At 40.8% G+C, this 14,072-nt stretch overlaps 1 protein-coding gene and 2 non-coding genes across 3 annotated transcripts in view; all 3 read left to right on the top strand.

The window, feature by feature from the left end:
- The window catches only part of FCSK (fucose kinase), a 394,768-nt gene that overhangs the window by 300,049 nt on the left and 80,647 nt on the right, over positions 1-14,072 (top strand).
- On the top strand, positions 64-134 carry TRNAG-GCC. The gene has a single exon. It is a non-coding gene; the product is annotated as a tRNA-Gly (tRNA).
- On the top strand, positions 11,954-12,024 carry TRNAG-GCC. The gene has a single exon. It is a non-coding gene; the product is annotated as a tRNA-Gly (tRNA).

The raw sequence follows: 14,072 nt of genomic DNA, 5'->3' as shown, positions 1-14,072 counted from the left end.
CAGTTAAGCATGGGCCTCAAGCAAGAATTTAGAAAGTTGTTTGCAAAAAAGCTAACAGCTGGAGCATTGGTGGTTCAGTGGTAGAATTCTCGCCTGCCACGCGGGAGGCCCGGGTTCGATTCCCGGCCAATGCAATAGCAAGCTCTTTTTTTTACTTGGATTCTTAATCTCACTTACATGCATGGAATTGAACTTTTTCACATGAAATAAAATGTGACAGAGAACTTACTAAGAGGGTAGTTTTACATAGGGCACATCTGTCAAAATTGGAAAAAGGCACTATTTGAACCTATTTTGTCAAGGCATGCATGCCTTTATAAAATAGGCATGCAGAACAAACCCAACAGTGGCCAAAACTCCTCAAATAAAAATTTACACCTGCTCTGAGGAAGGTGCAAGTTTATATATGTAAATGTGTAGTTTATAAAATATGAATGTGTAACACAACTCTGCCTCAGCTCTGCTCAATCTCGCCCCTTGGAACACAGAGGTGCAGATCACAAAAATAGATGCTCTGTTTCTACACATGTATAACACTATGAAGATTTTTTCGGTACTTAATTTGTGCTTTTAGTAGATCATCAATTTTCATTCATTTTTATAACACAGAGCCCTAATTCCCCCCCCCCCCCCCCCCCCCCCCCCAGTTCCCCTGTTAGTATCTTCCTTTTGGGTCATAAATCAGTTCCAATTGTAACAGTAATATTAATATATTTTATAAGATGATATAAAAACAACTTCCTCATCTAAAGCAGAACATATACAGCAATGATGAGAAGAAGCTTCACCTGTCATGACCCTCAGGTGCTTGTATAGTTATTTTGTTTATGCCCTCAGTTATTTTCTGTCCATGCTAAGAACAGATCCCAGATCTTATCAAATTTCTCTACACTATGCCTATACATCACAGTCAGCTGAAAGAATAAACCACCAAAATCTCTGATAGAAAACTACCTGCATAGTAGCTAGGTTATTTTGTTATTGTAATACATAGCCCACTATGAGTAGGAATAACAATTACCAATGAAACAGTCCACCTCTTCAGAGATACGCTGTAGTAAAAAAGAAAAAAAAAGACCAACCTTTACCGAGACAATATCTAACATCCCATTTCTAGGAAACCTTATAGAACAAACTGTCTGTGCTCAACTCAGCAATTGGCTAGAAGACAGAAACTGGCTAGGACCATGTCAGTCTAGATTCAGACCCAGTTATAGGAGTGTGGTAGCCGTGTTAGTCCACTCTTAAGGTTATCAATAGAAATCAAACAAAATAAAACATGGAAAAGAAAATAAGATGATACCTTTTTTATTGGACATAACTTAATACATTTCTTGATTAGCTTTTGAAGGTTGTCCTTCTTCGTCAAATCGGAAATAAGCAAATGTGCTAGCTGACAGTGTATATAAGTGAAAACATTCAAGCATTACTATGACAGTCTGACAGGGTGGGAGGATGGGGGTGGGTAGGAGGTATGCATGGGGACATCAAAGCATATCATTGATATTCTAACAGGATGGGTGTGGATAGGTGAGGGGTGGGGTGATCAACAGAGACATACAGCTTTATGGTTTATAATGGGCTAGGAACCCCAGATCCTTGTTAAGTCCTTTCTGTTGGGTGTTAAAATATTCAATCATTCTGACTTCAAAGGTCTTACGTTCTTGTATGGTTTTAAAGTTACCTTTCAGGATTCTCACTGTGATGTTACTGGTACAGTGTCCTGGTCCTGTAAAATGTTGACCAACAGGTGTGGGAGCCCTACTGGCACCAGCATTGTTCATGTGATGTCTATGTAAATTGAATCTTGTCTTAAGCATCTGGCCTGTTTCTCCAATATAGCATCCTTCGTTAATGGTCCAGTGTGGATTTTTTTAGGAGTCTTCCACATGCAGCTATGCCATCCGCATGTGGAATGTTGCTGTATAGTGATTCTACATCCATCGTGACCAGAAGGGTGTTAGGTGGTAGTTGCTTGATAGTTTTCAATTTATTCAGAAAGTCTGTGGTGTCTTGCTCATCTTCCAATGTGGTATATATCATTCAGTGTAAAACATGTAACGAAGGATGCTATATTGGAGAAACAGGCCAGATGCTTAAGACAAGATTCAATTTACATAGACATCACATGAACAATGCTGGTACCAGTAGGTCTCCCACACCTGTTGGCCAACATTTTACAGGACCAGGACACTGTACCAGTGACTTCACAGTGAGAATCCTGAAAGGTAACTTTAAAACCATACAAGAACGTAAGACCTTTGAAGTCAGAATGATGGAATATTTTAACACCCAACAGAAAGGACTTAACAAGGATCTGGGGTTCCTAGCCCATTATAAACCATAAAGCTGTATGTCTCTGTTGATCACCCCACCCCTCACCTATCCACACCCATCCTGTTAGAATATCAATGATATGATTTGATGTCCCCATGCATACCTCCTACCCACCCCCATCCTCCCACCCTGTCAGACTGTCATAGTAATGCTTGAATGTTTTCACTTATATACACTGTCAGCTAGCAGATTTGCTTATTTCCGATCTGACGAAGAAGGGCAACCTTCGAAAGCTAATCAAGAAATGTATTAAGTTATGTCCAATAAAAACGGTATCATCTTATTTTCTTTTCCATGTTTTATTTTGTTTGATTTCTATTGAAAACCCAGTTATGAAATGGAGACGGTCTTCGTATCCCAACTAGATGATCTTCACAGAAGCTGAGACAAAGGATTTACCTCAGTGTTAGTACTGCTGGGTTTCTCAACATCTTTTGACACTGCGGACCACAATATCATGCTAGCCCAACTGGCAGAAACAAGTTATCAGTGTCACAGTACTTGGTTGGTTCAGATCCTGTCTATCAGATAGGCAACAGGCCATACTGTGTGGCACCACATCATTGCCACCGTGGGAAATGTCCTGTAGGATACCACAGATTGATCTATACTGACACATACTCTGTTCAATATCAATATGATGAAAACTTCTTTTTACTGGAATCTGCTTCGAACCGAAAGGTATTGGCGGAATACAAGCCATATTGTTACGTTATCTCAAGCCTCTAGCCAAGCTAATTCAGTTCCATAGCTACGTGGATGACGAGCAGTTCATACTCATTGAACCAGACTTACCTACATCCCAAAATAAACTGATTACCTGTTTCACAGCAATTCAAGAATGGGCTAAAAACAGCAAACTTTGCCTGAACACAAGTAAAACTGAGCCCCTTTGGATTGCTAGGGCAGAAGAGAGAGGAGTTGCTCAAAGGAACAGAAAAGAGAGCTGGATGGAAGAAGAGAGACGAGGGAGATGCTGGATGGAAGGGGGAAAGAAAGAGAGAGAGGAGGAGATGCTGACTGTAGGGGTAAGATGCAAGAAAAATGTGGAATAAGAAGAAAGAGAATTGAAGGGCTAGGATGAGGGAGAGAGATGGTAAATTAAGAACATAAGCGTTGCCATACTGGGACAGACCGAAGGTCCATCAAGCCCAGTATCCTGTTTCCAACAGTGGCCAATCCAGGTCACAAGTACCTGGCAAGATCCCAAAACAGTACAATACATTTTATGCTGCTTATCCTAGAAATAAGCAGTGGAGTTTCCCAAGTCCATCTTAATAATGGCTTATGGACTTTTCTTTTAGGAAGATATCTAAACCTTTTAAACCCAGCTAAGCTAACTGCTTTTACTAAATTCTCTGGCAACGAATGCCAGAGTTTAATTACTCGTTGAGTGAAGAAATAATTTCTCCAATTTGTTTTTTAAATTTACTACTTTGTAGCTTCATTGCGTGCCCCTAGTCCTAGTATTTTTGGAAAAAGTAAGCAAACGATTCACGTCTACCCGTTCCATTCCAATCAATATTTTATAGACCTGTACCATATCTCCCCCTCAGCTGTCTCATCTCTAAGCTGAAGAGCCCTAACTGCTTCAGCCTTTCCTCATAGGGAAGTCATCCCATCCCTTTTATCATTTTCATCACCTTTCTAATTCCACTGTATCTTTTTTGAGATGTGGTGAGCAGAATTGCACACAGTATTCAAGATGTGGTCACACCATAGAGTGATACAAAGGCATTATAACATCCTCATTTTTGTTTTCCATTCATTTCCTAATAATACCTAATCATAGGAGCTGGCTCTGTGGATGCCTGAGCACACCCCCAGTATTCAGAGAATTCCTTGTATGTGTCCAGGGAGGGGTTATTTCCATTGGGCTTAGCACCCACACTAATTCTGAAAAGTTGGCTCCTAGGCCTAACATTCTGTTTGCTTTCTTAGCCACCGCTGCACACTGAGCAGAGCTTTTCAACATATCGTCAACAAGAACACTTAGATTCTTTTCCTGGTCGGTGACTCCTAATATGGAACCTTGCATCAAATAGCTGTAGTTCGGGTTCCTCTTTCCCACAAGCATCACTTTGCACTTGCTCACATTAAGTGTCACCTGCCATTTGGATGCCTAGTCTCCGTCTCATAAAGTCCTCTTGTAATTTTTAACAATTCTGTTGCGATTTAACAACTTTGAATAACTTTGTGTCATCAGCAAATTAACTACCTCACTAGTTATTCCCATCTCTAAGTGGCAGATGAAGTTCAATGTTGATAAGTGCAAAGTGATGCATGTGGGTAAGAGGAACCCGAATTATAGCTACGTCTTGCAAGGTTCCACGTTAGGAGTTACGGATCAAGAAAGGGATCTGGGTGTCGTCGTCGATGATACGCTGAAACCTTCTGCTCAGTGTGCTGCTGCGGCTAGGAAAGCGAATAGAATGTTGGGTGTTATTAGGAAGGGTATGGAGTCCAGGTGTGCGGATGTTATAATGCCGTTGTATCGCTCCATGGTGCGACCGCACCTGGAGTATTGTGTTCAGTACTGGTCTCCGTATCTCAAAAAAGATATAGTAGAATTGGAAAAGGTACAGCGAAGGGCGACGAAAATGATAGTGGGGATGGGACGACTTTCCTATGAAGAGAGGCTGAGAAGGCTAGGGCTTTTCAGCTTGGAGAAGAGACGGCTGAGGGGAGATATGATAGAAGTGTATAAAATAATGAGTGGAATGGATCGGGTGGATGTGAAGCGACTGTTCACGCTATCCAAAAATACTAGGACTAGAGGGCATGAGTTGAAGCTACAGTGTGGTAAATTTAAAACGAATCGGAGAAAATTTTTCTTCACCCAACGTGTAATTAGACTCTGGAATTCGTTGCCGGAGAACGTGGTACGGGTGGTTAGCTTGACGGAGTTTAAAAAGGGGTTAGATAGATTCCTAAAGGACAAGTCCATAGACCGCTATTAAATGGACTTGGAAAAATTCCGCATTTTTAGGTATAACTTGTCTGGAATGTTTTTACGTTTAGGGAGCGTGCCAGGTGCCCTTGACCTGGATTGGCCACTGTCGGTGACAGGATGCTGGGCTAGATGGACCTTTGGTCTTTCCCAGTATGGCACTACTTATAAGGTTGACCTAAATGTTGAGATTTGGGCGTCTCCGACCGTATTATCGAAACGAAAGATGGACGCACATCTTGTTTCGATAATACGGGTTTCCCCACCCCTTCGCGGGGACATCAACTTGGGCGTCCCGTTCGATTATGCCCCTCCTGGTCTACTATGGTCTTTATTGCAACATCACTATCAGGATGCCTTATCTTCCCTGTTTTGGTGATATCTTTGAAAGATACCAAAAGCTGCTCTATCTATCTGGCTACAGGATTACTTCCAACTTCACTTTTTCAAATATCAATAACCTACAATTCCTCTTTTAAACCCCAATCTTTAACTTAACCAAAACACAAAGCAAAATAATGTTCACTTACCCAGAGAAATGTCCTCTTCTCTCAGAACTTCTCAGAAAGAAAGTTAAGTGGGGCCTTTCCTCTATATGTAGTTTTGATTCTAAGGGGACTTCTTCAAACAGACTCCTTGAAGCTAACCCAGTAATCAACTATTCTACTTCCTCACACCTTAATTAATACCTAATTCAGGTCAGTAGCAGTGCTACCTTTTCAGCGGCCAAAGAACAGAAAATATCTTTTAGGACAAAGTTGAGTCTTGTTGCTATTCTTTTTAATGCTCTTGGCTGTTAAGTTTCTACCTGCATAGAAAGTTTCAGTTTAAAAACTATGGGGAAAAGGGTTGTACACTAAGGAAACTAGTTAATAATGCATGCTTCTATTCTTCTATTATTATCTTTTCTCTCCTAGACTGAACTAGACCCTGCTGTGCCTTCTACAGGCTGTTAATGCAGTGTCAGAAAGTTCAAGATTTAAAACTATGGGGAAAAGGCTAGTTAATAAAGTTAGATTTTTTTTATTCTGTCTTTATCAATAACCTATATTTTCTCTTTTAAACTTCAATTTTTAAGAGGCCCTTTAACAGAGTGGTGGTAAGCCCAGTGTGGGCTTACTGCTTGCTCTTCGGGTTAGCATGGGAGCCCTTATTGCCACCTCAATGGGTGGCGGTAAGGGCTCCCTGCCACATGGCCATGTGTGTCTGGGGTCTTTTTACCCACTGCAGTAAAAAGGGTCCTGGCGCGTGGGAAAAAATATTGGCCTCTGCCGCTAGCACAGGGCCCTTTTTCCCGCAGCTTGGTTAAAGGACCCCTCAGTTACCAAAACACAGAGCAAAATAATGTTCACTCACCCAGAGGAATGTCCTCTTTTCTCAGAACTTCTCAGGTAGACACAATAAAAACAGGTTGATTGAAGACTGGATAATAGGAGTGAATGACATATGTAAACAGAGGCAGACAAATGGGAAGAAAGCTGAAAGAAATAGATAAGTGACAGAAATTGATGCAGTGGAGGAGATGAAGACAGCAAGAGAGAGAAAAATTATAAATTAATTTCTTCTTACATCCCACATTATCCAAAAAGCAAATTTCGGTTAAATGTGACTTACAATAAAACAGTGAATATAACAGTATACATATATTGGAATGAGATTTCTACATTAATGATTACATAGAGAAATATTTTTTAAACATAAGTTTTTAAAGCTTTTCGAAATAGAAGATGCTTATGCTTCTGATTTCTTTTGGAATGAGATTCCATCATTTGGATCCTAGATAACCAAATCCAGCTGTATAAACAGTCTTGTACGTTACATTTTTAAAACTAGATAAACGTAACAGCAAATGTTCTCATGATGTTGGCTTTGCATTTCTCGCCGACAGGACAATTAGGCTCGTCATATAGTCTGGTGCCATACCAAACAAAATATTTAATATCACTTTGCATGTTTTAAACATAGTTTAACCTCTGATTGGAAGCCAATGTAATGCAGTAAGTAAAAGAGTGGTCTTATTAAATTTTGGTGTTACATAAATTAATTGTGCTGCTTTATTTTGTGCTTTCTGAAGCAATTTATGTATACATTCTTTGCTTCCTACATATATTGCATTACAATAATCCAATTGTGAAAGTGTCAGTATTTAAACTAGTAATCTGAATGAGTTCTTGTTAAAGTAAATTCTTACTCTTTTTAATCTCCACATTGTCGAACATCTTACATAAGCTTGGTCTTCGAAGGAAAGATGTTGGTCAAAAACAACTCCTAGAATTTTAATTTTATATCTATAGGATAGACAGTTTATCAGTTGTGAAACTGGGATAAGACGTGTTTGAGTGTGAGATTTATAGTACCAGGAATTTAGTTATTTCTCTATTTAAATAGACAGGACACCCTGGAATGAGAGTTAAGAGAAAATAGAGGAAATCAGAATCCATAGACCGCTACTAAATGGACTTGGAAAAATCCACAATTTAGGGAATAACATGTATAGAATGTTTGTACATTTGGGAAGCTGCCAGGTGCCCTTGACCTGGATTGGCTGCTGTCGGGGACAGGATGCTGGGCTCGATGGGCCTTTGGTCTTTTCCCAGTATGGCATTACTGGGATAGGGTCATGGGATAGGAGGAAAAGTCCTATTGTGGATTAAAAACTGGTTGAAGGATAGGAAACAGAGAGTGGGGTTAAATGGGCAGTATTCACAATGGAGAAGGGTAGTTAGTGGGGTTCCTCGGGGGTCTGTGCTAGGACCGCTGCTTTTTAATATATTTATAAATGATTTAGAGATGGGAGTAACTAGCAAGGTAATTAAATTTGCTGATGACACAAAGTTATTCAAAGTCGTTAACTCGCGACAGGATTGTGAAAAATTACAGAAGGACCTTATGAGACTGGGAGACTGGGCGGCTAGATGGCAGATGACGTTTAATGTGAGCAAGTGCAAGGTGATGCATGTGGAAAAAAGAACCCGAATTATAGCTACGTCATGCAAGGTTCTGCATTAGGAGTTACAGACCAAGAAAGGATCTGGGTGTCGTCGTCGTCGATAATACACTGAAACCTTCTGCTCAGTGTGCTGCTGCGACTCGGAAAACGAATAGAATGTTGGGTATTATTAGGAAAGGTATGGAAAACAGGTGTGAGGATGTTATAATGCCGTTATATCGCTCCATGGTGCGACCGCACCTTGAATATTTTGTTCAATTCTGGTCGCCGCATCTCAAGAAAGATATAGTGGAATTGGAAAAGGTGCAACAAAGGGCGACTAAAATGATAGCGGGGATGGGACGACTTCCCTATGAAGAAAGACTAAGGAGGCTAGGGCTTTTCAGCTTGGAGAAGAGATGACTGAGGGGAGACATGATAGAGGTATATAAAATAATGGGTGGAGTGGAACAGGTGGATGTGAAGCGTCTGTTCACGCTTTCCAAAAATACTAGGACTAGGGGGCATGCGATGAAACTACAGTGTAGTAAATTTAAAACAAATCAGAGAAAATCTTTCTTCACCCAATGCGTAATTAAACTCTGGAATTTGTTGCCAGAGAACGTGGTGAAGGCGGTTAGCTAGGCAGAGTTTAAAAAGGGGTTAGACGGTTTCCTAAAGGACAAGTCCATAAACCGCTACTAAATGGACTTGGGAAAAATCCACAATTCCAGGAATAACATGTATAGAATGTTCGTACGTTTGGGAAGCTTGCCAGGTGCCCTTGGCCTGGATTGGCCGCTGTCATGGACAGGATGCTGGGCTCGATGGACCCTTGATCTTTTCCCAGTGTGGCATTACTTATGTACTTATGTAAAGACGGATCAACATGATTAGAAAAATTAAATGGCTGGACAACAAAATTAGAAAACAAATGTATTTTAATTTAAGATAAAGTAGCCATGTTAGTCCTCTTTAAACGTTAATAAATCAAAATAATCCTGATTTTCCTCCTAGTGTGGAGTATCCTGTGTTAGAAACATGGCACAAGAAAGGAATAATTGATATAAGTGATATCTTAGGGCCCTGTTTACTAAGGTGCACTAGCGGTTTTAGCGCGTGCTAAAAATTAGCGCACGATAACCATGTAGACACCCATAGGAATATTATGGGCGTCTCCATGGTTAGCGCATGATAAAAACGCTAACGCGCTTCTAGTGCGGCTTAGTAAACAGAGTCCTAAGATTGTTGATGAAAAGATAGGCATGATAGGGGTTACTGTATAAAGTGGGTGCCAACATTTAGGCACTATGAACATGCAAAATGACTAGAATTCCAGCATTATATGCATGTATATATTCAGGTATGTGCCTAAACAACAATGTTCTATAAAACGGCTCCTAAAAATGATGGTGCATAGTTTTGAAGGTGGGTGTACACTTGGGCGTAGTCTGGACACATCATAGGAGGGGTGAACAGTTACATGCATAAATTATTGAATACAGTCTAGGAGTGAGGATTTACACCAGCACTATGACTGGTGTTAAATTGTTGCTCCTAAATTATATATACAGCTATGTGTTGCTGTGCTAATATTCTATGAGTATAAAGCAAATTAGGGGGCCCTTTTACTAAGGCACACCAAAAAATGGCCTACGCTGGTATAGGCGCATGTTTTGGACGCACGCAGGTCCATTTTTCAGCATGTCTGCAAAAAAGGCCTTTTGGGGGGGGGGGGGGGATGAAAATGGACATGTGGCAAAATTAAAACCAGCGCACATCCATTTTTGGCCTGAGATCTTACTGCCGTCCATTGACTTAGCGGTAAGGTCTCACGCGTTAACCGGGCGGTAATCGTCAGCATGCATACACTGCCGATTACCACCGGGTAAGCCACCACGCAGTAGGAAATTTCTACTGCATGTTTTGGACACGTGTCAAAAATGGAATTATTGCCGGGGCACGTGGTAGCTGGGCGGTAGTTCCAATTTGATGCGCATTTGACACAAGTAGGTGCCTATGCGCCTTAGTAAAAGGGCCCTTAGGTGTCTGAATATAGGCATCCCTTTACAGTACAGGCCTTTACGGGACTGCAAATGCATTGTCATAGAGAAGAATTATTCTCATGTCTTCCATTTAAGTTACATTCCAAAAAGTGGCACAGAGCAGCAGATAGACCTTTTTTTTGCGAAAATATCTAAATAGCTACTTTCAAAACCCATTTTTAACATGGTTTTCTGTGCAGTTTGTATGCAGTGCATCCAAGTTATAAGGGAGCGAGATTTGGGCGTTCCCAAAACTTAGACATTTTTCTGCCATAATGGAATGAAGCAAAAACATCCAGGGCTAAAAATTAGACATTTTGGTCTAGACCTGTTTCAATCACAACTATGTCACAAAAAGGTGCCCTAAATAAACAGATGACCACTGGAGGGATTAAGGCAAACTCCCCTTATTCCCCCAGTAGTCACTGACCTCCTCCCACCCCCCAAAGATGTGAAAGAAACACTACATACCAGGCTTGAGATGTTATGGCCAGTCCTATTAGAGCAGCAAGCAGATCCCTGCAGTAGCCTAGTAGTCGCTGCAGTACACTGTGGAGAAGGGGACCCAGGCCCATATCTCACTCTAACTGGTAAACTTGTGGTGGAAAGTGTAAGCCTTCCAAAACCCACCAAAAACCTACTTTACCCACATATAGGTGACACCTGCAGCCATAAGGGCTATTCTAGTGGTGTACAGTTGGGTACAATAGGTTTTTGGTGGGTTTTGGAGGACTCAATATACAATATAAGGGAGCAATGGCAAGATATGAACTTGGGACCTTTTATGTGAAGTCCACTGCAGCATCCCCTAGGGTGCTCCACTGCTCTGCTAGAATGTCTGTGTGGTCAGCCTACAATAAGTACATAAGTACAAAAGTAATGCCACACTGGGAAAAGACCAAGGGTCCATCGAGCCCAGCATCCTGTCCACGACAGTGGCCAATCCAGGCCAAGGGCACCTGGCAAGCTTCCCAAACATACTAAGAATGCTGACCCCCCATACATCCCAATGGCTTGTATTTGTGTGGTTTTCCCTTGGACTTTTTTCCCCCCGAAAATGGTCCCTATAGATAGATGCACTGTGCACAAAAACATTTAGCAAATGGCCAATTTCAAAACAGAAAGTAGGATGTTTAAATGGCCATGTTAGGTACTGGATTTTTGGATGTTTTCCACAAAGTGTCCAAAATCGGATTTAGATGTCATATCAGAAATGCCCCTCCATGTGTGTTAAATTCAGAAATTATGGCAAAGCAAATGGATCAGGTGAGAGATGAGAGGGAAATTGAAATAATGTAAGGGTATCAATGTTATTTCTCAGAAGAATATTTAAATAATAGTTTCTGAACCTATTTTAGTTACATTCCTTATTTCATGTTTGTACGTGAGAAGGGGGTAGATATGCTTAATTTCAACACTAATTTAAAATGTTTCTTGTTGATCATTTCTGATCTTTATTCTCTTTTTTCTTTCTCTCTTAGGTTAGTAATTCTGTTTTTCCTCCCTGTATTATATTTCCTTCTGTTTCTTTTTGTATGTCTATATCTCCCTTTTTTTAAATTATTTTCTGACAGAGAACTCTGTCTCTGAAACTCAACCCCTGCTGTTGATGTGGCAAGCTATAAGCATAATTGAGTATGGGCCTCAAAGCAAGAATTTAGACAGCTGTTTGCAAAATTGGTAGCAGCAGAAGCATTGGTGGTTCAGTGGTAGAATTCTCGCCTGCCACGCGGGAGGCCCGGGTTCGATTCCCGGCCAATGCAGTAACAAGCTCCTTTTTTTCTTGAAATCTTAATCTCACATACATGGAATTGAATTTTTGCACACGAAAAAGAAAGTGACATAGAACTCCACTATGTGGGTAGTTTTAAATAGGGCACCTGTTTCAAAATTGGAAAAAGGAGCTTTTGTTAGGTCTATTTTGTACCTATATGCCTTCATAAAATAGGTAGGCAGTACCAGCTCCAGCATCACCCACACTCTCACACAACATTTATATCTACTCTGAAGGAGGTGCAAATGTGTTTGTGTGTGCACATATTTTTTTAAATATGCATATACATTCCAACTATGGTCCAGTTGCACTCAATCTATACCCCTGGGGACACCCACATGCAGATTGTATAAAAACAGATGCACTCTTTTTGCATGTGTACTTTTTTATATGTATACACTTTGCTTTTTTCATAGGAAAAAAAGGTGTCGGTACCCTAGTACAGGGCCAGCTTTAGATGGTGGAGTTACTGACTGTGGCTCTCTGCCCCACAGTAATTGAACCCCCTTCTTCCAGTCGCAGAGTATATGAAAAGGCAGTATTGCAAATATTACACCAGATACTAGAACCAAAGCAGCTTATACTGTTTGTAACAGTATGTTGTATTATTAGCAGTGTGTAGGTTTTTTTTTTTTTTTTTGGGGGGGGGGGGGGAGAGGTTATTTGTAATTTCATGTTTATTTGTAATTTGTATTTAATGTATATTTTGTCTGTATTTTGTAAACCGCTTAGTTTTAAGCAGTATAGAAGTTTGGAAAATAAATAAATAAAATAAAATAGGACAAGCAGGATTATCTACAGAGAAATTGCATATCAGCAGACTACCTCACCTTGGTCACATATGCATGAATAGAGCCTCATCAAATGCAAAATTAGTAACCACAAATTAGAAACAGAAATGTGCAAAATATAACTGAATTGGGAACACCAAGAAGCCCTATCCATGTCTAGCATCTCCCCACTCTCGCCCCTCCCCCAATCTATGTCTAGCTTCACCTATCTCTCTCTTCCCTTCCCACCTCCTGCCCATCAGAATCTCTCCATCTTACCTTTTCACTTCCCTACCCAACATTTCCAACTCTCTTCCCATCCCCATCCTTGTCCAGCATCTCCCCTTGTATTCCCTCCTCCTAATCAAGGCCAACATCTTGGCCAACATCTTCACTTCCTCCCTCCATGTCAGGCATCTTCACCTCATTCCCCACCCACCCATAATCTCTCCCTCTCTTTCCTTCTACCATGTTTATTAATTCTGCTATCTTTGCTACTTGCCTTCCTGCCATGTAGAATCTCTCCCTCTTTTACTTTCTCTTCTCGCTGTCCAACACTTTACCCTCTTTACTTTCACCCCTCCCACTATGTCTAGAATTTCCGTGTTTCTTCCCTTGCCCCATCCAACATCTCCATCTCAATTCTCCACTCACTTCTCCCTCTGTTCACTCCCATCTTGGCCCAGTGACTCCCCCAGCTTGGTCAAGTATCTCCCCTTACTTTTCTTTCCTTTATTATTTTTTAATGCTCTTGCTGCCACTGTCTTCCTGGATCTGAGACAGAAATGCACATTCAGCATCTGCCAGTCTCACCCCCTCTGATGTAGACTGGTGCATCCTGCCTGATAAAAAAAGCCCTGTGAATACCATTGTACAGTTTTATAAGAGCTCTTTTCTGCATGTAAAATATGCTTTATGGGGAGGAACAAAATTACAGAACATATTCAAAAGCATGGATTAATGAGACAAAGCCAACATGGATTTAGTGAAGGGAAATCTTGCCTCTTTAATCTATTACATTTCTTTGAAGGGGTGAACAAACGTGTATCTGGATTCTCAAAAGGCATTTGACAAAGTACCTCATGAAATACTCCAGAAGAAATTGGAGAGTCATGGGATAGGAGGTAGTGTCCTATTCTGGATTAAAAACTGGTTAAAAGATAGAAAACAGAGAGTAGGGTTAAATGGTCAGTATTCTCAATGGAGAAGGGTAGATAGTGGAGTTCCCCAGGGGTCTGTGCTGGGACCGTTGCTTTTTATCATATTT

Source organism: Microcaecilia unicolor, chromosome 5 (assembly GCF_901765095.1).
Source record: "Microcaecilia unicolor chromosome 5, aMicUni1.1, whole genome shotgun sequence".
NCBI lineage: Eukaryota > Metazoa > Chordata > Amphibia > Gymnophiona > Siphonopidae > Microcaecilia > Microcaecilia unicolor.
Note: the sequence above shows the minus strand (reverse complement) of the source record. Positions and strands in the feature narration are given on the sequence as shown.